Here is a 25,506-nt window from a genome sequence, read left to right as displayed (position 1 = left end):
GAATTGAGATTTATGTAATTGAATGCATCATCTGTTGGTTATTTAAGCCCCAGCTTAAATAAATTCTCATTATAGAGAATGCAGCTCATCAGAGAGAACCCAAATAGAGGTTGAGCTGTGTGTTCTATATCACAAAGGGACATTTATCCTCTCTGGAGGCTGTCTATTGGTAACGGTTCCCCAGGATTTGTGGCTTGAGGGCTTCTGGGAAAAATTACTTTTAATAGAAATAATACTATATTTTATTTGCAGTGCTTTCAGTTTCAGAAGATTTAATAGCAAATTGGTTCTCATCGTGAGAGTAAACTTAAATGCATTTTCAGATTTAAATAAGACATGCAGAAATAACAATCTAAGGGAAGAAAATCGCTAATGAAGAAGGGAAATGAGTGGAGTCATGTTTAACCTGCGGAGAACCTTAGAAAGGGCTTCACTACAGCTGACCAACTTGATCCTCTTCCTTTCAGGAGCAGGTCCTCAAGTCTCTCAGTGCCTGGGCTTGCCCAGCTGTGTGAAGAGGACTGGAGGCATTGGTCAGGAAATGCCACGAGGTTAGTTTTCACTTGGGAAAGACTGATCTACAGTTCTTCTTATGAGTGACACACAGCTCTGAGCATCAGCTGTTGGTTTCTTCTTTTTTGGGGAGGCTTATGCCACTTTTAACTTCTTTCCCCTATTTGGTATATACCTAGCTCTGTGTGTGTGTGTGTGTGTGTGTGTGTGTGTGTGTGTGTGTGTGAGAGAGCATGTGCACACACACACACATACATATGCAGAGTTTGGTATATAGGTTTAAAAAGTTAGACTTTAAATGCAAATCATTAATTTATGTTTGCTGTAAAAAGTTAAAAATAAAATATTCAGGTGCTGGGACACAGCAGATACTGCAGAAGCATCTGATTAATGAATGAAAGTCACTTTACCTCCTGCATCTTCCCTGGGATATTCTTGTCGGTGTTTTCCCCATGACTGCTGATCTATGGTGTGGGGAACTTTCCTGACTCCAGGGCTGCTCTCTGAACCCCTGAGTAGGAGTAAAGGCAAATGAAAACTTGGAATTTGAAGCTACATGTTTTGACTGAGCTCTCAGCACACCTAGTATTAGCTCTGTGGCCTTTGCAGGTTATTAAATTCTCTAGTCCTATGTTGTTATTATTATTGTTATTGACTATAAAATAACAATAATAAAAACACCTTTTCTAATTTGTTTTCAGGCAAGTGTGATCCTTGTAAAGGTTTAAAATCTTTCAGCCTCCCCCCAACCAACCCATTATCAGTAATTCTTATTCAGCTGTACAGATTTGTATATCTAATGCATAAAGGCAAATACCCTGCCATTCCTAATTAGTTGTCCCTTCCTTTTCATGTCTGTTATTGCTGGGTCTCTACTTACTTCCTACTCTGTCCTAAGGTCCTGCTCTTTTTGCCAGTCATTTTTATGTTACACCCTGGCTGGCTGTCTTTCTTGACATCTCTTCCTGACCCCTGTCCTTGGTCTGGATCCTTTGTCCAGGAGTCCTAGTGTCTCTTTTGGTATTGGGATCACTCCTTCCTTTACTCTTTATCCTTCTCTATAGAGGTGGTACTTAAAAACCAGCAAATTCATATTTTCAAAAAGGTCAAGTCTCCACTGCCCAGATTCCTTCTTCCCTTCTAGTTCTCCCACCCCAGATGTGGAGGGATCCACCCTTGGAGAGTCTTCTCCAGTTCATAGTCCACTAATATCATGTGCAGGTGTATCACCAGGCCACCGGCATCCAGATAGGCTTTTAGTAGCTCAAGCTTTTTCTTGTACTCTGTGAAGGTATAGTCCTTGGAGAAGCTCATGACCAAGTCCCTCACCACCTGGAGCTGCCAGATGTCACCACAGTAGGAAAATACTTCCTTTAACCTGTCTTTTTGGTCTGCAAGTTTAACCTTGCCACAAATGGGGTGATGGTGGGGGGTTCTCTTGTGACGTCTTTACTGGGGGGATATTATTCCAGCATGGCCTGCCATAACCTGTGGTGATGTGGGTCTTCATCAGTGCTATCAATGCTGCTGGCTTTAAAAATCAGGTCATACTCCCTGGTGATGCCATTCAGTTGTTCATGTTCTTAGCATGCTTGGGCTTGCAGAGATGCACCAAGTTATGCAGATAGATGCCCAAGAGCTTTCATTTTCTGATCTGTGTATGCAGTGAGAATGTATACCTAGATATGAGGTGTCCCCAAAAGCTCATGTGTGAAACAATACAAGAAGTTTCAGAGGTGAAATGATTGGGTTCTGAGAGCCTTAATGTTATGGTTTGGATGTGAGATGTTCCCCAAAAGCTCACCTCTGAGACAATGCAAGAAAGTTCAGAGAAGAAATGATTGGGTTGTGAGAGCCTTAACCCAATCAGTGAATTAATGGGATTAACTGAGTGGTAACTGGAGGAGGTAGGGCATTGGGGGCATGGCTTTGGGATATATATTTGTATCTGGTGAGTGGAATCTCTCTCTGCTTACTGATAATCAGGTGAGCTACTTCTGTCTGCCACACTCTTCTGCTATGATGTTCTGCCTTACCTTGAGCTCCGAGGAATGGAGCCAACCTTCTATGGATTAAGACCTCTGAAACTGTGAACCTTCAAATAAACTTCTCTTCTACAGTTGTTCTGGTTCAGTCCTTTTATTCACAGCAGCAAAAAAGCTGACTAAAACACTTAACCTTATCAGTGGATTAATTCACAGATATGGATTAACTGGGTTGTAAATGTGGGCAGGTAGAGTGTGGCTGGGGGAGGTAAGGTCATTGGGTACTTACCTTTAGGGTTCACATTTTGTCCCTGGTCAGCTGAGCTCTCTGTGCTTCCTCATCATGCCCTGAGCTGCTTTCTTCCACCACACCCTTCTGCCATGATATTATGCCTTACTTTGGGCCCAGAGCTATGGAGCTGTTGGTCTATGGACTGAGATCTCTGAAACTGAGTCAAAATAAACTTTTCCTGTTCTTGTCATGTCTTTTGGTCACAGTGAGGCAAAACTAACTAAAACACCTTCCCATAGGCTGCATTCACTAATCTTGTACTTGGCATCAGTTCATGACTCCTTCATTTACTTCTGCTCACAGCCTGTTCAGGAGGTAGAGGATTCCTCTAAGTCTGCTAATATTTTTCAAGGTCATGAGTCTTGAAACCCCTGATTCTGTCTTTCCCTGAGTCTTCTGGATGATTTAGAGTGTGAAGCATATTTTTCTCTCAGTTCCTTACCTTCAAATTCTATTAGTTTTCAAAATGTCCCTTAGGGAAATTACTTTAAAGAAGCTGAGTGGAAAGCAACACTACAAATTCACCAAACTTCATTCACTAATTAAATCTGTCAGGTCCCCTTATTTAGTGTAAGGTCACTGCTTCTGTTGTGGAATTTGGACTAAGATTATTCCTCCTAGGATACTAATTCATAATTCTTTTATATACATAATGACCAGCACTCTCAAGTTTACAAGTAGGAACATGTACAATAAAAATCTTACATTACAGCTGGAGTTTTTTTTTTTTTTAATCTGGTTCATGAAACGAACTGAGAAGACAAAAATATTCTTGTTGCAAGTTTTATTATGTGTAATCATTTTCTTCAAACCTCTTTTAGTTATTTCTATTCCAACCTCTTTTCAACTCAAAATATTTACAGACTTACTACCATCCATCCTCAATACTATGTGGAGACACAATGCTAATGAGCAAGTACCACTCATACTTGGCTTCTTTAAATTGAAGTATATTGAATTGTTCATATTAGCGGGGGCATGTTGTGTGGGGAAACTTAGGGCAAACTAGCCAGGAAAGTAGGTCTGTAGCCACCCCTCCCCTGCATCACCAGCAGCCAGCCAGGTGTGATTTGAGGTTCCTGTATGCACTTCCCCTACTTACCACTAGGAGCGCCAGGGGCACACTGGAAGCACCAGCCCAGAGCAGCCTGGACCGCGCAGCTCTGCAGGCATCGGGGGCGTGGAGCGCCTGGTGGCGGTTGGGTGGGTGCGGCTGCAGGTTCCACCTCCGCGCCGCGTCTGCGCCGGCTGGAGAAAGAGGAAAGAAAGGCGCGAGCCAGGAGACCTGCGCACGGAGCGAGATATTGAGTGTGGGGTGGGGAACCCCCAGAGAGTGTGGACATGGACCCTGTGGCTGGAGCCTTGCTCAAGATGCTCGCTCTTTTGTCTGCGCAGACCTGCAGCAAAGTGGTGGCGGGCAATACTTGTGAGTACAGTGGAGCTTTTAAAACTTCTATTGATAACTTAGAAATTGTGTTGTTAGGGTTAATAAATATTTACAAATGTAACACTGGCTTGTTTCTGAAAACAAAGCGTTAAAAATATCTCCAAGTCCCGCCGGTAAGATACGATGGTTTAAAATTGTTATCCCTCTTGTCGCATCTAAAATATACGAAGCATGTTTTGACTTTTGTGGCCCCAGACCTAGGCTGCTTTTTTGCATATTCTTTGAGTACGCGCAAGTTCTTGTAAAACCTAAAATTAGCATGAGGATATTTAGAGATGAGATGAGGCGAGCGAACATGAGAGGAGCTTGCAAGTGCCATCACTGATGCCGTTTCATTATAAGTGCGTTTTGTAAGAACTATGTAAGAAAGAGAAACAACTGCTGAACTGGCTCTGTCCTGCATAGCGTAGATCCTTGCAGTTGGCACTTTGTGGAGTGGGGCGGACCAGAGAACTCTGGTGCTGCATTGGTAGGCACAGCAGCAGGGTACCTAGATTTCGTGGCATGTTCTGGGAGACTTCCAACCCCTCTCCGGAGAGGGCTTTTGCTTAGCGGAAAACCGTTTTGCCATTCAGGTTTTAAACGTTTAAATGCTTGTATTTTGTGATATGTTCAGCTTCTGATTTTGAGGGGTTCAGTTTGCTAGCTAAATAGATTCAGCAGACCTCAAGGCATTTTAATCTGACGATTTAAAAACAAAGTTTAAAAAGTTTAAGGATCTCCATCACAGGCTTTTCTTTATCTGAGGATTTTTTTTTTCTAAAAATTACTTCACTTTTTAGTTACAGTTGGACACAATACCTTTATTTTATTTACTTATAATTATATGGTGCTGAGAATCGAACCCAGGGCCTCACAAGTGCTAGGGGAGTGCTCAACCGCTGAGCCACACCCCCAGCCCCTTACCTGAGGAATTTTTTAAGTCTCTCATGTCCTTCACTCCCTTCTGCCATACCTCCTCATTTTTTTTTTTTTTTTAAATCGAGTTGTGGGCAGGAGGACAAATTAATGTGACTTTCAAGAAAGTGCTGGTAGGCATGTTCAGAATTGACCTTGCTGCCATGTATCCAGATTTAGCTTTGTCATCACAGGAAAGTTTAGCCTGAAGGGAAAAGCATTGCAAAGTTACCCTTCCACCATTCATTTAGGGCCATAGTGTATGTGAGTCCCTGCAACAAATGAACATGCAAATGCCAACCTGCATTTCAGACACAATTTTAACTTAGCTTTGTGTAACCACCTCCTTGAATTAATTAAAACGGGGCATTTACATAAAGCCCAATCATTAAGGTCCTGCAAGAAAGCTTTGTCATTTTGCTAAGAGATTTAAAAATAACCAGACTAATTAATTGTTTGTAGAAACAAATTGTCAGATAATTCCACCCACAGTCACTGAAGTACATTTAAAAACTAAGTCACTGGAGGTCACTATTACTTGGAGGAAATGTGGCTTCAGAAACCATTGCCATGAGAGGAGCAGAGGGCTTTGCTGCCTTTCCTGTTTCCTTAGTTTTAATTGTGTGATATTGACATTGTTAGTTGTTTTACTCTTTCTTTGTTTTTCATTGGTATTGCATTTCCTGGAACCCAAGAGGGTGCCCCCTCTGACACTGAGCATTCTTGCTAAGGAGTCACAAGTGCAGGTGCTCTGTGGGGAGGGGCAGTACATCTGCCTGTAGTGAATGTATTTCTAAGCTCAGCTCCCTGTGGCTCTCTGGCTGACTCTGTTAATATCAACACTAGCTTTCATGTATCACCCTCTTTTTATTTTGTTGTATTTAGTACTCAAATTAATGTTAAAAAATAAATTTATATTACCACGGAAATTTTAGGTAATAAGGTCAATCTGTTGATGGTTCTCCAAATGTCAAGATTCTATTTAAATGGCTTGTGGCTTTAAAGGTTCACAGAGTCTAGAAAAAGTCATTTGATAATTCCTTAGGGCTCCCATTCTGATAGTATGACTTGTGGGAGTAAAAATAATGGAGAATAAATGTTATTAACCTCATTAGGCAAGCTAATTAGATAAGCTAGTATTTCTTTGTTTTCTGATTATTTGGGAAGTATTTGTGTGTGTGTGTGTGTGTGTGTGTATGTGTGTGTATAAGTAAGGTACTTAAAACATGTTTTTGAAATCTGTTATTATCAAGTCATGATAGAGAGTTTATTCTCATGTCTGTACCATCTTATGAGAAATTAAATTAAATTAGTTAATTAATATTGCCGTACTGGGGATTGAACACCAGACACTTTACCACTGAGCTATATTCCCAGCCCTTTTTATTTTTTTGTTTTGAGATGAGGTCTCTCTAAGTTGATTAGCATCTTGCTAATTTGCTGAGGCTGGCCTCTTGTGTGTGAGAAATTTTAAAGAGGAGTTTGCTAGCAGGGTGGGATTTCAGGTTCTAATACAAAGCCATGGACCTCAGTGTTGCTCAACAGTTTTGCTGGCTAACCTTCATTTTCCTAAGAAGTGCTTTGAAAACTTAAATAATCCTTTCCTATAGACTTTATGACTAAACTGAAATATTTTTAAGCACCAACACAAAAGAAATAGAAATGTCCCTGCCCATAACTGTGGGTGCAGACCAAGTCTATTCAAGTATAAATATCCAGTGTCACATAATAGGCAACTGTAGTGTCTAAGTTATTTTTACCTGAGAACATGATCAACCTTAAATACTTGTGTAAATCATGGTCATGCAGAATGGAGGCACAGAAAAGTCTCCCATTGCTAGGAGTATAATGTCATGAACATTTATTTACATAAATATCTAATAGTGTCTTTGTCATATGTGTCTTCTGTAAGACTGTACTTTCAGAAGTTATCTCATTTAGTGGACATGGAATTGTTTGTTCTTATCTGGTAAATGCTGTCAACATTCTTTATTGTCAAAGGAACATTTTCAATCTCAAGTAATGTCATGTGCTAAGAGGATCAACATAGTCTATAAAGAAATTATTGCCTTGGCTAATAGGGACTAAGCTTCTGTTGATGTTTTAACTGAGGCAGGCTCTTGCCTCTGTAGCATGCTTAATGTTTGTCTAGAGTGAGTCTCATCTGTCCGGTGCTCAACCTGGTGTATAGTAGGAAGGCTTCCTGTGAATGGGAAGCCATGCATTGATGCAGGCTTTGGGCAAATGGCTTTGGACACAGGTATCAGTGTTTTTATGTGCATTTGAACTTGGAGATTTTTAAGAAGAACTTTTGATAAACTAGTAAGAAGATCCTTATTCATAGTATGAGAATGTATTTCCCAGAAATGTGAAGGCTAGGGTGTGTGTGCATACTTACAGAAAACAAAATAATTTTCTCTAATAAAAGTCCATGTGACTGCTCAGCCCAGAGCATCAGGTGAGGAGAGAGCCAGGTTTGGTGGGGGTCTTAAGATTGTGGAATTGTAGGAGAATCTTTAAGCAAAAGCAAATAAAATGACCACAAACACACATTCTCAGTGCCTCTACCATGCCTGAACAGTGTAAGGAAGAAAGCTTCATGGGCCTCAGGAAAATCTTCTTTTCTGTGTGGGTTGTTTGGGAAGAGGGAGAGCAAATCACTCCAAAATACCTAATAAAGACAGAAAACTCTCCTTGAATGAGTAAATGTTATGGTGAATTTTCCCCTTTAAATTAAAAACAGTTTGAATATAAAAGTGTAAAATAGCTTAAACAATTTGGTAGTAATTGATCCAGGGTTTAGCTGTAGCCTCAGGTTTCTAAATAACAAAGATGAAATGAACTTTAGGATATTCCCCCTCACTAATTTTTTTAGAAGTTTTGAAGGGTTATTTCAACACAAAAAGTTCTTTAGTGTGTCTTCTAAATTTTACCTATTTCTACCTGCCTCTGGGACCCACTGATAAGCCAATTGCCTTAGGCCTCTGCTGTTGGTATTGAATAACTTCTTAAAAGCTGCATTATACATCTCTGCATATTTCTGAAAGGCATAAAACCAAATATAAAATGTTTCTTTAAAATATAGATATGTATTTTTCCTAGTTTGAATTCTAAAGCATATGCTTTAATTTTTTTTTTTTTTTAAATCATGTTAAGAAAAATTCTGTATCACTGTAAATACTGTCAAAGAGTATTTTAGGGTGACCTCTCAGTCTTCTACAAGGGCATTGTTTAATAGGTGTCTATGATTGCTTAATTATCTAGGAGAATGCTCCCACAGCTGCCTTACTTGTTTACTATTTGATTATAATTGAGACACTGAGATGTTACCTGCTAAATTGATGAGTGCATTGTTTCAGGTATGAAAGATAACTATAAAGATATTAGTGCCCTAGGATAATAATTAGTTTTTATGTAATCTACCAATCTCTTTCATCCTCTAAAAAATGCCTGTAAATGTCCAGTTTCTCAAAATGCTCTTCCCTAGATCATTCATTAATGAGCTTACAAACCTTTCTCTATTTGCTTAAGAGTCAAACACTTTGCTTAAGTGTTTTTAACTCTTTGAAAGTAGTGGTCTGATGTAGGCATTGCACATCATTGTGTGATCCTCACAGTGCTTTGTTCAGTTGTCCTTTTATACTGTATGTCTTTCTTGTCCATTAGAACTTTTAATCTTCAATAAGGGAATAGGGAGCTGGCTGGAAAAGAGATAAAAATATTATTAGGTTCCAAATAATGGGTATTTTCAACATATTAGAATGAATACTAATAGAAGCATAAAACATTTGGCTTTAAAAATTGTTTACTATTTGTATTGGTGTATTATAACTGTAATAGTGGAATTCCTTATGCCATATTTATATATGCACATATCATAATTTGATCAGTATCACTCCCAATATTTTCTCCTCCTTTCCTCCCTCCCCTATCCACTTACTGTATTCTACTGTTTTCTCATTATTATTTTAAATTAGTGCATCATAATTGTACATATGAGTGAGATTCATGGTGATTTATTCACAGAGGGACATAATTAATTTGTTAGACTCTGTTCCCTGGGACTTCCCCATGCCCTCTTTTGCTCTCTCCCTCTCCAATTCTTTCCTCTACCCTATTGGTCTCCCTTCTGTTTTCATGAGATCTCATTTTTATTCCTTTTTTACCCCCTCTCTAGCTTCTATATATGAGAGAGAATATTTTACCCTTGACTTTCTGAGTTTGGTTTATTTCATTTAACACAGTGTTCTCTGTTTCAGCCATTAACTAACAAATGACATTATTTCATTCTTCTATATGACTGAGTAAAACTCCATTGTGTATGTATACCATACTGTATTCATTCATTCATCTGTTGATGAGCTCTTGGGCTGATTCTGCAACTTGAACTAAATCAGTGTACTGTAGTGTTATGTGAATGAATATCAATGATTATAGCAGTGCAATTCACAAAAACATTTAGCATTTTAATTAGCTTAAAATTAGAAACTACATACTTATTATATGCTCATTAATAGTACAGCAATAAAAAAATTTACTCCAAGATTGTAAATCACAAAGTGGGAAAAAACGTGTATTATCTCTTAACTGTGCTGTAGCTTTCATTAAATTCTTCCTGTTTACTCTTTAGGATAAGATATGCTTGTGCATATAAGATGTGCATGGAGGCAGCATCAGTGTCATTTATATCTAACTCATGAATAGAAACTTGGATAGTTTAGTTTTTGACTAACAAACAACATTTTTGTATTTATTTTGGGAGAATATTATGATAGTAGATAAATTTATGAAACTTGCTTAATTTTTTTAGGGTGTAGCTTTTTTTTTGGTATGTGTTGCTTGTGGTTCCATCGTCTGACTTAGTGGTTATATTCTCTGTAGAAGGAAATTGTAATGCCATGTGATTCTTGGGGCTGGTGGACAGTGGACTCTATCTTAATTTCCATAGCCCTGGATGATCCCTGGAACTCTGGCTGAGGCTTAAATATTCTTTGTAATGTCCCATTACTTGGTGTGCTCAAGACACAAGAAAATTTCTCTGACTTGTAACCAAGCCATGGAATCACTGGTTGGAGTCCTGCAGTGATCACCTGCTGCCTGAAGGCTTAGAGCAGGTGCTGCCTGAAGGCTTAGAGCAGGTTCTGCCTGTAGGACTCAGACTTACAGCCATTTGTTATGTTAACACCTAAAATCCTTGGCAGCCTGAAAACTTGTTAAAGTTAAATTGAATACAGTATTTCTGGGAGTGGTGAATTGATAGGCAAAGTGGTAAAATTATCACTATTGTCAACAGAAATTCACTAGGAGAGAATTCAAGATAAAAGGGGAGGCTCATAGCTCATTGGTTAGTCCAAGCAGCACAAATAAAACAGTAAAAAACTGAGAACTTTAGAGACTATTCATTTGGGGGCAGTGACACAGTGTCCAGGTGAAGGCTACCAAGTTTAGCTGTGGCCGTTTCAGGAATTTTCAGGTCCAATGTGCCACCTAACAGTCAGCAAATGGCTTTCAGGCTGGGTTCTGAGTTCAGATTCAGTTAACTAGTGGGATCCATCTTGGGGATTCTGCTATGTGCCTATGCACCTGTGTGTCCTGAGGAGATCATGGGTGGAGAATGCTGTGGAGGGAATCACTGCAGTCACTACAGGGAGATCAGGTGGAATCTTGTTGGGTTCAGGAAGATTGTTAGTTCTCAGTATATATTTGCTGAGGAAGTAAAAATGTGACTGATTCTCTCTCCTAAAATATTTAGTAAAATCCCAAATCTGGCTTTCCTTGTCTCAGCTGTGTTGTGTGTTCTTACCCCATGATTGTGACTAGAGGGTTTGGGCTTTTAACTGCTCAGAAGTGGGGCCAGAAACTGATTTGTAATTTGAACCTTGACCAGATGCTCACCTGAATCACCTTGTCAATAAATCACAATGCACTAATTCTGTAGCTAATTAGTTTAGCATCTATTATTAAAAAGTTTATATGGCAGATGGTTGGTTGTGTGTCTGCCCCTCATGTTTAATGTAAACTTTTTGAAAAATGGAACTACATTTCTTTTTGTGGAAGTCTGCAGATAGTACTTCTTACCAGGTACCTGAAGAAATTAGTACAGTCATGTGCCCATAATGATGTTTTGGTTGGTGATGAGCATATATGCTTGTCCCAAAAGATTTTATTTGAACTGAAATATTGCTACTGTGCACTATTTTACTGTACTTTTTCTGTTTAGATAAACAATTATTGTGTTAAAATTGACCACATATTCAGTACAGTAACATGCTGTGTAGGTGTGCATCCTAGGAGCAATGGCCTATATATACCATATGGTTTAGGTGTGTGGTGGTCTAAGCAAACTAGGTTTGTGTAAATGCACTCTATAATGTTTACACAATGTTGAAATCACCTAATGTCTCTCAGAATGTGTCCTTGTCATTAAGTGATGCATGACAGATCCTTAAATATGCTCCTTTGAATAGCCCCTGGACACATGGGCTACTTGTTATCTGACTGGTATTTCTAAAGTCTTCGAAAGAACATGTGGTGCCTGGCCACCAGCGCTCACAATAGAAACATATGCGCTAAATGCATAAGAAAACAAACTACTTCACAGGAAGGCCCATAGAAATAACAAACTACAGGATGAGATCAAAATGAATGTAGTTGTTGGAAATAGATTTAGAATGCCAAATGTCTATAGAAATAGAAGAAAGGAAAAAAGAACAGAATAAGTAACTTATTTCTTTCAGTTTCCTTCATATAAAGAAACAATCTTTACATGAAAACGATCAAGCAGAGTTGAAAAAGAAGAGTATGTAGACATGAAAAAGTGAATTATTGAAATAAAGAATTCAGTGAATTCTGAAACAGCAGATTAGACATAGGTGGATAAAGAGTCAGCCAATTGGAAGACAGATCTGAAATAAATAACTGGCATACACAGAGAGACAAAGAAAAGGAAAATATGAAAAATGGGTTAAAGGGCAGAGTGGTGAGTGACAAGATCTATGCATGTGACTTGGGTTCTGCAGGAGGAGGAAAGACTTAACAGATGATCTATGGGAATTCTCCTAATTCAAGCAGGTCACCAACCTTGTGAGTCAGGAAGACTTTGAAATGTGTAGGAATAAAAAGAAAATAGTGCACACCACCAGCATCACCATATGGGAATCGTCCAACACCAGAAGTAGAAGTTGTAGAAAGCAGCCAGGGGTAGGAATAACTAACAACATTGAGACCCATGAGCTCTCAGAGTTCTAAGAGGGGATAAACACCAAGGATTATAGACTTAGCTTTCAAGAGTGGTGGGGACATAGTCATTTGCAGAAAAGTAAAATCTTTTAAGACTTCAGAGGATGCAAGACCACCAACCCATCACTAAGGAGGTGCTAGTGGATGGGGGTGGGGCAGGAAAGGAAGCAATTATAGGGGCAGGTGTGTGTAGTTAGAATCCAGCAGCTGTTACACAAATGATGCTCCTGAAAGTCTAATTGCAATGTTGAAACAATAGTAAAGGTGTATGTACAACATCTGTGTGCAGTTGGTGGAATTAAAGGAAAGAAGACAAATCTAAGTGAACAACTGGAAATAAATGTAGAAAGATAGTCAGAATTAAAGCTTTCATGGTTCTTACATTATTGGTGAAGGGAGGTGAAATTTGTTTATTTTTATGCTTTGACTGTTAGGCAGAATCAGCATAAAATTTCAAGGAGGATCACTGAATAGAAGTGTGTGTGTGTGTGTGTGTGTGTGTGTGTGTATATATATATATATATGAAAATAATTGGTTAAGATGGGTGAGGAGGTGCACGCCTGTAATCCCAGCGGCTCAGGAGGCTGAGGCAGGAGGATCAAGAGTTCAAAACCAGCCTCAACAACTTAGTGAGGCCCTAAGCAACTCTTTGAGACCCTGTCTCCAAATAAAATACAAAAAGGACTGGGAATGTGGCTCAGTGTGGTTAAGCACCCTTGGGCTTAATTCCCAGTATCAAAAAAAAAAAAAAAAGAAAAGAACTGGTTAAAATGGACATGTAGGAAACAATTAAAAAGAAAGGATAAGAATACAGAAGATTTTAATAAACTGTTTCCCAGTTTGATATATATAACAATTGATAAATATTATGCAGCCTCAATTACTTATGAAATATTTACATCTATCCTTGTCCATAAAGTCAGTTCCATAAATTTCAGAGAATTAGTAACATTAAAATCATAGAGAAGCTTTATGAAGCTGGTAAAAGATAAAATAAAAAAAACAAAACAACCCAACAACAAAAGCACACCTAGAAACATCAAGGTCACATTTTCAACCACCAAAGATAGTGATATAAATCTATTTGCTGTGGAGGAATGAGAACTAGTTTGCCTTTAGCAGAGCAATGATACAAGTAGCAAAAAGAAATGCAAAAACAGTACATAGTAAGGGAAGAGAACTTCATAATTTATTAAGACCCCATGAGCTGGGGGCTTGACTCAGTAGTAAGATCATTTACCTGGCATGCATAAAGCCTTGGGTTTGATCCCCTGCACCACAGTAATGAAAACCAAAATTAAAAAAAAAAAACAAAACAAAAAAAACATTAATGTCACTGAAGGGAGTCTGAGGAGATCCTGAAAAGGGGGACCTTAACTCAGGATGACTGGATCCTTGACAAACTTTGCAGAAAAGAATTTCAAAACATGTCAAAGAGAGGGAGGAGCAGAGATTTTTCAGGAAAGCAACAAATCCATATTTCAGGGAGAATTCGGCTGTCAAGGGAGTGAGATGCACCTTTTGGGGACTCAGGCTCTTGTCTTTGCATGGGGTGACATGGGAAGGTATGTGAGGTGTGGCTGTCTTAGGATCTTTATATTGTCTCCTCTATCTGATAAAAAATGTGTGAATTTCTTAAAATATTGAATCTCCCTTTGCTTAATCTATTCTAAAAGGCACTTTTCATAAGTGAGTGAATTTTCCGGAACCCTGAGATGTGTAGATTTCTTAGAAACTTTGGAGTGACAGTTCTGGGGAAAAAAATCTGGCTTGGGAAGTAACAGGCCTGGGAGGAAAACTGACCCAGAGAGTGAAGGTATGAGGAAATTTATCACAAGGCTTTGAGTTTAAAGTAGTCTCGCTTTTCTTCCTTTGTCTCCTTTCTACCTTTTATTTTTTCTATCTCAATAAGATATTATTCAGAAATACATACTACCTACTCACTACCCATAAACTTAGTGGGAAAAAAAAAGGAAGGACGTGTTTCACAAAGAAGAGACAATCCAAAGAAAATGTAGTGGAAAAAACTCTAATTCATAGTAGGCAAAGCAAATTAATTAAACATGGTAAAATTTGATAAGGTCTAAATTAGTACATATTTAACAGTTATCTGAAAAATCTTCCCCTAAACCCAGAAATTATGTGCATGGTGTAGACTGGGTGGATGAGATCATCAAGCATGTGAGGGTTTCCCAGTCTACTTTTTTTTTTTTTTTCATTTTTGAATTGGTGGTAGGTAACTACAGATTGAACCCAGGAGTGTTTATCCACTGAGGGACATCCCCAGCCATTTTTATTTTTATTTTTGTTTTTTAGTTTTGAGGCAGAGTTGCTGAGGCCCAGCCTCCCAGAGCTGCTGGGATTACAGCTCTGCACCACCATTCATGGCCCATAATCTACTTTCTATGGGGCCTGACCCCAGGGAGGCTTACCTGTGGTGGCTAGATGATCCCTGGGTGGATCCATGGGGTATATTTAATTTATGCTTCTACCAGTGTATTTAATTATGATTCTACCAGTCCTACCAGTGTATTTAAGAAGTTTCAACAATTACTATTGCTGGTAAACACTTTTTTTTTCTGTGAGCAATTTAAATATTTGATTAATTCTAATATTTTAAAAAATGGAATGAAACACCAAGTTAAAAAAAAATGATACATTTTTCCGTTAAAAAAATCTGCAGTCTCTTGAGGTTAGCAGATTTGTCAATATTTATAAACTAATTTTAAATTTTCTGCTTTAGTAATGCTTATAGAGTGTAGATTTAGATTTGGATTTATAAAAGAAAAGTGTTACTCAGACAAAGGGACATTTCTGTTGGTATACCCTGACAGATTTTAAAATTGGAGAAAAAAAATACAAATTTATTAAGGTGCAAAAAGAGAAAACCACAGCAAGGTGGGGGAGGAGGGATCACTGCTTAATAGAAATCACAAAAATATACACCCCTTTATGGAAGGTGGGCATCCCACAGCCAGCAAGGGTGTTTTGTGATGCAGATAGGGTTTTTTATCTGGGTCAGGTATTAGAATCCCAATCTCTTCCTGCTGTGTTTAGAGCCTTCCTAGGCAGAAAGGAGGTGGGGGACATAAAATGGAAAAACCATTGTGCACATCTGCTATTTACTAATGTAGATGGATACTTTTCTTTTACAAAAGAACCACCTTTCAGAGTCATCCCTGTGATCACAGAGCCTGGAGTTTTTCTGAATATCCAATTTGAAATAGGCCAAAGGAATGCGTTTGGGGTGGGATATATTACTCTCTTGCAGGGTCACTAAATATATCCTGTGAATTTTTTTTTTCTTTCAGTGTTGTGCTAAACCCAGGGCTTATCCCACTGAGTTATACCCCAGACCTGAATTTTTAAAATCTACTTGTTACTGAGTTAAAACATTCAAATTTTTTGATATGAATGTTAAAGAACAATATAGTAAATATTTGAGAAACAAAAAAACAAACACCTTTTCTAGGTAAATTTTCTTTTCTTTTTCTTTTTTTTTTTTAAAGAGAGAGTGAGAGAGGAGAGAGAGAGCAAGAGAGAGAGAGAATTTTTAATATTTATTTTTTAGTTCTAGGCGGACACAACATCTTTGTTGGTATGTGGTGCTGAGGATCGAACCCGGGCCGCACGCATGCCAGGCAAGCGCGCTACCGCTTGAGCCACATCCCTAGCCCCTAGGTAAATTTTCTTAAGAAATGTTTAGTTGCACCATGTGATGAAAACATAAAACAGATAATTTATTTTTATAAATGTATCTAAAGAACTAAAATCTGAGAATGTATTGCATTATTCAGTATTAATTTAATTTAATGTTTATTTGATATATATACATACACATAAACATATGCTCCTTAAACATGAGTGCTTCAATTATTGGAACAATAGTGGGCTATACTTTTTAAAAAACATGAACAATTAAAGGAAATTATTATTTAATGGAATTTTTTTAGACATAGACTCAAGTTTTTTAATGAGTTGTTAATATTTAAATACAAATAATTTTAGGTAAATGTTACCTTAAAGAGCAATGCTTTAATATAATTGTACTCAGTGACTAATGAATTAAACCAGAAAAGATTCCCTAATGAATTAGATGTGTTAAAGCTTTCAGTGTCACCTGACTCTAGATTTTGTAATATAAAATAAAAATGCTCCTTTTTTTCTGTCTATTTTTTATTCATTCCTTGAACACTTCAAAGAAATTACTGTACCTTTTGTTGGAAAAGAATTCCCCTCCCCATGAGGCTGAGGATGTAGCTCAGTGGTAAACTACTTGCCTGTCATGCATGAGGCCCTTGCTTCAAAGCCCAGCACCACAAAAATAAATAAATAAAAAGTTCTGTCCCTGACTTAATGGGGACAAGGGGTATTTTATGGAGATTTGTTTTTATAAATACTTTTACTTGGTATGGATTGATTGTACTTGCTATAGGCAGGTGACCTAAAAGCATACCACAGCCTCAGATTCTGCTTTTCCTTCCTTTGAAGAGAGTGGCCACCAAGACAGCCCCCAGGAAAACCAAATATCTCCTGAGAAATCAGAGCATGCCCAGGCCCAGCCCTGCCCAGGCTCATCTCCTGAGAGGGGAGCCAATTCTCCAGGGACTTGCTGAGATTTTGCAGCCAACTATCCCTGGTTTTCTTTCTCAAAAAAAAAAAAAAAAGAAGGAAGGAGGGAGTGAGGGAAAAACAAGCAAAAAGAACATATACAATATATGTAATACTGTATATCAATAGAATATATATTGTAGTCAGGAAAGCTTTTGGAATCTCACTGTTGATTGTCTTTGCAATGGCATTTCATTCTGCTTTCCTATTTTATCATAAATTGCTCTTTAGCTTTGGAATTTTGAGGGGAGGTACAAGGGAATGAACTCAGGGGCACCCGACTGCTGAGCATATCCCCAGCCTTATTTTTTGTATTTTATTTAGATACAGGATCTCACTGAGTTGTTTAGTACCTCGCTTTTTGCTGAGGCTTGCTTTGAACTCGTGATCCTCCTATCTCAGCCTCCTGAGCTGCTGGGATTACAGGTGTGAGCCACTGGGATTACAGGTGTGTGCCACTGTGACCTGCTAGCTTTGGAAATTTTTAGTGTTTCTTTAAATTATTCTCAAATTGCAAATATTCAAATATTCAAATTTTCTAAGACAGTGAAAAATATTCTCTTGCAGCCTAAGTCTTGTCCTGAAAACACAACAGATGTTATTATATTTATGGATCCAATATGATAGCACAGTTATTAAATTTTTGTAAGTTTTTAAAGTCATTGGGATTTTCAGAAGAAACATTTTTTTCTAAATAGAAGTGATTGTCTGAACTTTCATATTATTCCTAGGGTTTAAAAAATTGTGCAGCAAGTTTTGATTATTCTACAACAATATAATAGAGAGCTAATTAGTAATTTTGTCTTCAGTTTTCCATGGTGAAAACGTTTTTACTCAAGATGTAAAAATTTTGTAAAAAGTTACAAAGTAAGTTCTTTATTCACTCAAAAAAGTAATTAATGTAAACAAATGTATGGACAAAAATTAAAATTACATATTTGATTGCTTTGTGATTATTTTAATAATTTGAATAAAGAATTTGAGAATTTTATAGAATTCTACAAAAGTCACAAACCATTTGATTTTAAAATAATAGATTTCACCCCTTGAAATGATATGAGTTGGTTAAACATTAATATTTAAGAGTTACATAGCAAGGCAGTTCTCTTGCTAGCAAGCTATGGATAGTTAAAATCTTTTGAAACTGAGCATTAAGAGCAAGATCAGTACTAATATGAGTCAACAGCCTAACATTCCAGTGTGACTTCTCAAGCACTATTGATTGGGCTTTGGGATTTTACGTTGTCTTTACACTGCCCCGCTGTCCAGTGGTGATGTCACCCTCAACCACAGAGCACACTGTAGATGCCAGGACTACCTCTGTGCAGATGCATTGTAGGGCACACCTCTACACACTCCAGGAATTCACCACTACAGAGATGTGGGGGCTGTTGAACTGAATCTGTGCATTTCCTTCTTTGGAGTTCATAGTCTGACTGCCTTGAGTGCAAAAACACCATACACCGTATCCTAAGTGCTCTGGTTTGATAGGTTTCAGAATAAGCTGCAGTTAGGAAATCAGAATTTCAGATGAGGAGGTGAGGAATTGTTAGTTTTTAAATGCCCCAGGGGATTTATATTTATTTCCAAGTTTGAGAACTGTCGCTGTACATGCAAGGTTCCCAGATCAATGAAAGTGCTAGACAAGCCAGAGGGCCCTGGGAGAGATTGAGCAAGGGCAGCCTTAGGACCTTCCCACCCTTAGCCAGAAGGTCTCTTGAATTGTGACTTGAAGAGATGGAAAAGGTGTATGGAAAAGGGTGTCTGAGAAATTACAGCTCTACCTGTTTCTATGAATTTTACTCCATAGAATGATGCAATTTTGACAAATCTGGAGATATTACTTTCTCTTAATGCGAAAATTCCCTAAATGTTCAATTTGTGGATTCCTTCTGAAAACTATTCCTCAGTATGGTGGGTTGTTGAATTTTACTTACATGTTTATTTAAATAGGGCCAGGAGTGTGTTTGGAAGTGAGTGCTGCATGGGGCAATCTCTCCTGGTAGCCGGAGAGAAGCCCTTTCCTCAGTCTGTTCTCTCGACTTCTGCTGTCATTTACCCACTCAATACCCGCCTGAAAAATTTAGACTTCCCATGTTTCTCCTCTTATTATGAATTGGTTCTTTTTTTAAATTCTTTTTTGATACTGGAGATTGAACCCAGGGGTACTTAACCACTGAGTCACATCCCCAGCGCTTTTCATTTTTTGAAACAGGATCTTGCTAAGTTGCTGAGGGCTTCATTAATTTGCTGAGGCTGGCCTCAGAACTTGTGAGCCTCCTGCCTTGGCCTACTGAGTCACTGGAATTACAGGTGTGGAACATCAAGTTGGGCTGATGAATTGGTTCTTTAAATATTTTGAGCTCAATATATGTCTGGGTGGAAATAACAGATATGAAGATTTTAGAAAGTTGTATAAGAGCTTTTCAACTTGTGGTCAGTTTAATTCAGGAAACATTTATCAAATGTCTACTGTGTGCCAGGCAGTATGATAAAAGCTAAGGAAGTAAAGATAAATACTGGTTCTTTACAAAAATGTGCTGAGCCTTTAAGATAGATGTGACAATTTATTTAAGGGTTATGAGTTTAGAACCACCCTGATGATTTAGAATCAGTTTCTTTTGCCAAATGCATGTTTTTTTCAGTGGTTAGTTAAGAATAACTGGGATGATGTTGGCTTTCTAGGGCTGGGGTATAGTTCAGTTGGTAGAGTGTTTGACTTGAGTGCACAAGGTTCTATCCCCAGCACCAAAAAGGAAAAAAAAAAAATGACTTTCTAGCTGGACATGGAGGTATACACCTGTAATCCTAGCAACTCAGGGGCTGAGGCAGGAGGATCACAAGTTCCAAGGCCAGCCTCAGCAACTTAGTGAGACCCTAAGCAACTTAATGAGACTCTTTCTCAAAAGAAGAAGTAAAAAAGGCTGGGGGTGTGGCTCATGGTTAAGCACCTCTGGGTTCATCCTTAGTACCAAAACAAAAACAAAAACAAAAAAAAAAAAAAACAAAAAAAAAGTTTGGCTTTCTAGCAGGTCCAAATCATTTTCTTTTTAGGGTACCAAGCAAATTAGTCAGTGAGAACTAGGAACAATTCTCCATCCAGAGCTTTAGTTCCCTAAAAGTTCTGTAGAATCATATGGTTTTGTACAATTTTAGAACCATGAAGCAATAGGCTTGATTTTTTCTGTTGCTGGGCCCAATAGGCTCTTAGACATACAGCTGGAAAAATAACCCCAAAACAACATCAGCTGGTTTAAGTGAAGTTTTCATGTCTTTTCTCTATAAAGTGGTCTAAATCAGAGCCTTCATTTTTAACTGAATTAAGAGGCTTGTACATAAAGAGGAAGCCTTTTTAAAAAACAGATTTTGTGTATTTCTCCCAGGTTTTCTGGAAATTCAAAACCAGATATTACACAGGAGGCTCTTTTTATTAGCAAGTACCTGCCCAGTTAAATGTCTTCTGCCATTAGAATTTTAATATTGGAAGACAACTACCTTTATAATTCAGTTATTTTTCTAAAAATTATGTAAGGCTTTTCACAAATACTGTGAACTAAAAAAGGAAACAATATTGGCATGAATCCACTTCATTGTAAGGAATCTAAGGTATCATTTAATTATAAGAATAATTATTGTTTTTGGTTCATACCAAATATAGTTTAATAATAGTTCAAATTCATGGGTACTAATTTGCTGTATGACAACCTTAAACTCAATGGAAATTGTTTCTTGTAATATGATCCTTAGAATTACATTTACAAGTGAATTACACTGAGAAATAAGTTTATAGGCAACAGATTGATCCACCACACATCTCTGAGTTAATGCCATGGCCATAAAGCAGACCCATGAAATAACAGATGAATATATTGCTATAATAGGAAAAAAGAGTTCAGAAGTAAAAACAAAATAGCTTAAATTAGGATGTTGCTAATGGCCAGACATAATCCCTTTGTATGTGTAAAATAAATAAATTGTGGAATATGTTTAGAGGCAAGTGAGGGCACAGATGGATGGGAATGAGGTGTGGTTGGAGAATTATGCAAGGGCCATCCATGGATTTTCCATGCCAAGTTTCTGAGCTTGTAATGCACTGTAGGTTTTAGCAGGTATATTCATGCTCTCTACTGCATATATTTTGGCGGTTGTGATGTGGGACAGAATAGGCTGGACATCCAAGGAATTTTCAGGAAGTAGGTTTATTGGCTGCAGGGTCCATAGAGGCTATCGCCTAAAATTTCTCTGGACCTCAAGTCTGGAAATTCTTTGAACTTTATACCTAGTAGGAGAAGGGGACTGAAGGTGAACAAGACAAGTGCTTTTTTGTTCCATTTTTTAATATTAATTAGTCAGAGGTTTTACCACAAAAGCAGTAGTAACATCATCAAGTCTGCAGCTTCTATAAGACAGAGCAATTTAGTCCTCACAAAAATAGGAAGTCCTAACCCACATTGAGTTTTTTTTGTAGAAATTTTTGCTGATAGTCTGTTAATAAGAACAATTATGGTAAGGGGTCTTCTGGGTGGGGATCTCTGGTCTGCTTCAGGAAGCATGGGCCAGTGACTTAGTATACTTGGTAAAGTTCAGAAGTAGGATACAACTTAGCAAAGACATTATGGAAATCTTCATGAGGATGGATTAAGGGCCAGCTATGTGGGGTGAGTACAACCTGGGAAGGGTGAGTACAGACTTGGGAAGGGTGAGTAAGTGGACCCTGATGTTCACAATTCTTAGAGGCCTTAATGTGTCACCAGACACTAGGAACGGGGGATCCTGGATCTAAAGAAAAGTTCCAGATCTTACTCTTATGGATAGAGAAATGATCACCAGATATTTACAGGTTCTTTTGCATCAGACATTGTCCCAGGTTCAGAGACAGAGGGGAGCCATTGTGTGAGTGTTGGTCTTGAGCATTGGCAACTCCTGAAATTCAGACAGTCCAAGTGGAAGGACCAAGTAGGATCAAAGTCCACCTCCAGGGGAGTTTATATGCATTGTCTTTTACAGTCCAGGGAATAGGTTGCATTGTGATGTGTTGAGGAATGAAAATACATATTTTCCTTTGAAGACTATTTAATCTAGTTCAGAAGATAATTCATTCAAAAAAGATATCATTTATATGCAATTCTGTATGAATAGAATTTGTAAAGTGCTGAAGAACATAAGAGCTAATGTATTACTGAGGGGTTGTTTTTAACCAAAGAAACCTAGAGTTGTTTTTCATTTGAGAGGAAGAATAGATTAGGTAGTTTTAGAAAGAAAAAACTGGAAAACTGTTTCATTTAGATTGGGAGGAGCAAGTCAATTATATATTCCCCAACTGTTGGAAATTCCAAATTTCTAAAATCAACTGAGGAAAAATAAATATATATAATTTTATATGTGTGTGTGTTAGTCAGCTTTGTGTTGTGTGATCAAAAGATCTGACAAGAACAAGATAGAAGAGGAAAAGTTTATTTTGGGCTCATAATTTCAGACATTCAGTGCATAGTCAACCTAATCCATTACTCTAGGCTTGAGGTGAGGCAGAACATCATGGTGGAAGGATTTGGCAGAGGTAAGTTGTTCACCTCACATTAGAGGAGAAGCAGACAGAGAGGGAGGAGTAAGAGACAAAATATATTTCCCAAGGGCTTGCCCTAATAATCTGCTTCCTTTAGAGTACCCCACCTAATTAGAATTATCATCCAATAATCTATTTAAATTATTAATCCTTCAAATGGATTAATCTACTGATTAGGTTATGACTTTTATCATCTAATCATTTCACCTTTGGAAATTCCTTCTTTGTTACATGACCTTTCTGTAGGATATCTCTAATTCAAACCATAAGAATATGTGTGTGTGTGTGTGTGTGTGTGTGTGTGTGTGTGTAAAATAGGACGCTAAAGTATTATTTTAGTACCTCGGTCTAAATGGTTTTATGGTATGACAAACAACAGGCTCTTGATTAAAATAGCTTTACAATATGGTTTAAAAGTTTCTTAAATATGATTGTTGCATCATCAGAATGCCTGGTAGGATATCCCTAACAATCTGATCTGAATCAGTGTCAGTTGTGAACATTTGTGATGTGTTTGGTTCGGTTTTTCTATAAAACAGCATTACAACTATGTGTGTGTGTGTGTGTGTGTGTGTGTGTGTGTGTGTGTGTGTATGTGTGTGTGTGTATATATATTTTTTTTGTGGTGTTAGGGATGGAACCCAGTGCCTTGCTCATGCTGAGCAAGCATTCTACCACTAACCTGTACCTCCAGCCCAATCCTTCAGCTTCTCTAAAAACACAACTTTGAATATGTTTCTACCTATGAAAGAATAACTAAATTTTAAGGTTGAGATAATTTTTTAGAATCATTCTCATGTTTATGAGTGTCTATTATACAGAGAAATAAATTTGTTTTGGCATAACTACAGTATTTTCTTTTATCTTATGTTCATTCTTATATGCCTATACTCAGCTTTTTTTTTCTCCTAAGTGATAGTTTTTCTACACAATTGTTTATCATCTCATCTTTTAAAAAATTTCTATGAATAATTCTTGTAGCTTTGAAGCATTTCAAGATTTAGTTGTTCTTAAGACATTATTTCAAATTATTGATAAGAATAATATTCAGTTTGTGAAACTGCATATTTTATAATGATGCCAGAGAAACAAAATGACATCTGATCCTACCGACTTTTGCTCCAGGATGCTTAATATAAAACAAGAACATTTCATATTGAAAACAGAAATGAGTGGAGATTTCTGGGGGTATCTGAGACCTCATCTTGTGCGGATATAACTTTGCTGGAAGATGCAAGAGTTCAGGAACTGCACTGTCCCAGTGCATAGGTACAGAGATGCTCCTGTCCCAGGGCCTCACAGGAGGTGGGCACCTTGTTTTGACCACATGATTTCACAGGTGACCTCAGGAATCAATTGGAACAGCTGATTCTAAGGCCTCACAGGATTATTAAAAAAATGATCATTTTTTAAAAAGTATCAAATTTTTCTTCCCAAGAAATTACTACACTGTAAAAGTTATTACTACTACTTTTTTAAAAAAATTTATCATCAACATCATCATCATTGGTATTAGGGATTGAACCCAGAGGCGCTTTATCACTGAGCCACATCCCTATCCCCTTTTTTTTTAATTTAGAGACTGAGTTGCTAAGTTGCTGAGGCTGGTTTTGAACTCATGATCCTCTTGCCTCAGCCTGCCAAATTGCTGGGATAATAGGTATGCACTGCTGGGCTTAGCCTTTTCTTTTTTCTTTTTAATACTAAGCTTTGTATGCCTTCTTTTGGGGAATGAATAAATGAATGAATGTGTGGTTTGGCCCTGTGAATGCTCCCCCTCTTGTTATGAAAGAACTCCTGGAATATCTCTATCAACTCAGCTGGTGTCTGCTGGCCTCAGCAACCTACAGGCCCAGAGAGAAACCCAATTGCATGGGGCCCTTCTGGAGGCCTCACCATCAGGGCTCAGATTCCAGGCCCAGCGTCAAAGACTAAATCACAATGTGAAAGTTGAAGTCTTTGTAGGTCTTACAGACTCCTTAGGGGGAGTGTACAACACACCTGGAGGCCATACACTGAGAGGAAGAGTGGGTACCTATGGGCCAATACATAGCACAGCAGAGAGGAAGAGGGGGTACCTATGGGCCAATACACTTATTGGCTGAGGGTGTGATCCAGACAGGTACTCCAAGGGAACTTTCACTGGTGGATTGAAGTAAGCAGGCAGTAGATCCAAGGAAGTCACACTGTGACTGAGAGGGGGTCACCTGAAGCTCCTGAGCAAGCTTTAAATAGTCCTTTTAAGGGAAGCAGCTAGAAAGTAGCCACTGAGTGGTTATCTCTGGCCACCAGCTAGAGCCATCAGGTTCCCTTATAGTATTGAAAACTATGTTGGGGTGACATCCATTAAGCAGGTACTTCTAGTGTGAAAATTAAACTTCTGTTTAATGCTACGTAAAATTATAAGAACTCACTACCTGAGGAAACTGTCCTTACAGGATCATTTGTATGGTCTTAATATGTGATGACTTGTTTCACCATAAAGAAAATAAACATCCCATCTGATTCAAATGTATGATATGTCAAGATCATTGTACTGTCATGTGTTACTAATTAAAACAAATTAAAAAAAAAAAGAAAAGAAACAATGCAAATGCTTTTCATCCTTACAGCAACCCTGTTAGTTGTGTGATCTTATTGTCTCCATTGTACAGATGTGAAAGCTGAGACTGAGGCTGAGGTATTCCCAAGATCAGACAACTAACAGGGACATGTTCCCCTACCTGTGCCCTGTGTGATCTGCTTCTAGAATCTGCTTGGTCCTCAACAATCAAAGGATGGTGGGGGGAGGGGCACCACAGTGATGAGAAGAAGAAACCTGAGCAGAGAGGACTGAAAGGGGAGCCATGGACCATGACTGTCAAAGGACATCATAAAGGAAGGCCTGCTGGGGAAGGGAACAGGCCTCTCATATTAAGCAGTTCATGGATTAATCCTTACTTGCCCCCAACCACAGTG

The 25,506-nt window shown here is 38.1% G+C and overlaps 1 pseudogene; it reads right to left on the bottom strand.

Moving 5' to 3' along the window:
* Positions 1-1,441: 1,441 nt before the first annotated feature.
* LOC144251351 (U11/U12 small nuclear ribonucleoprotein 35 kDa protein-like) lies at positions 1,442-4,133 on the bottom strand (annotated as a pseudogene).
* Positions 4,134-25,506: the final 21,373 nt, after the last annotated feature.

Source organism: Urocitellus parryii, assembly GCF_045843805.1.
Source record: "Urocitellus parryii isolate mUroPar1 chromosome 13 unlocalized genomic scaffold, mUroPar1.hap1 SUPER_13_unloc_12, whole genome shotgun sequence".
Classification (NCBI taxonomy): Eukaryota; Metazoa; Chordata; class Mammalia; order Rodentia; family Sciuridae; genus Urocitellus; species Urocitellus parryii.
This window is presented reverse-complemented; position numbering and strand designations above follow the sequence as displayed.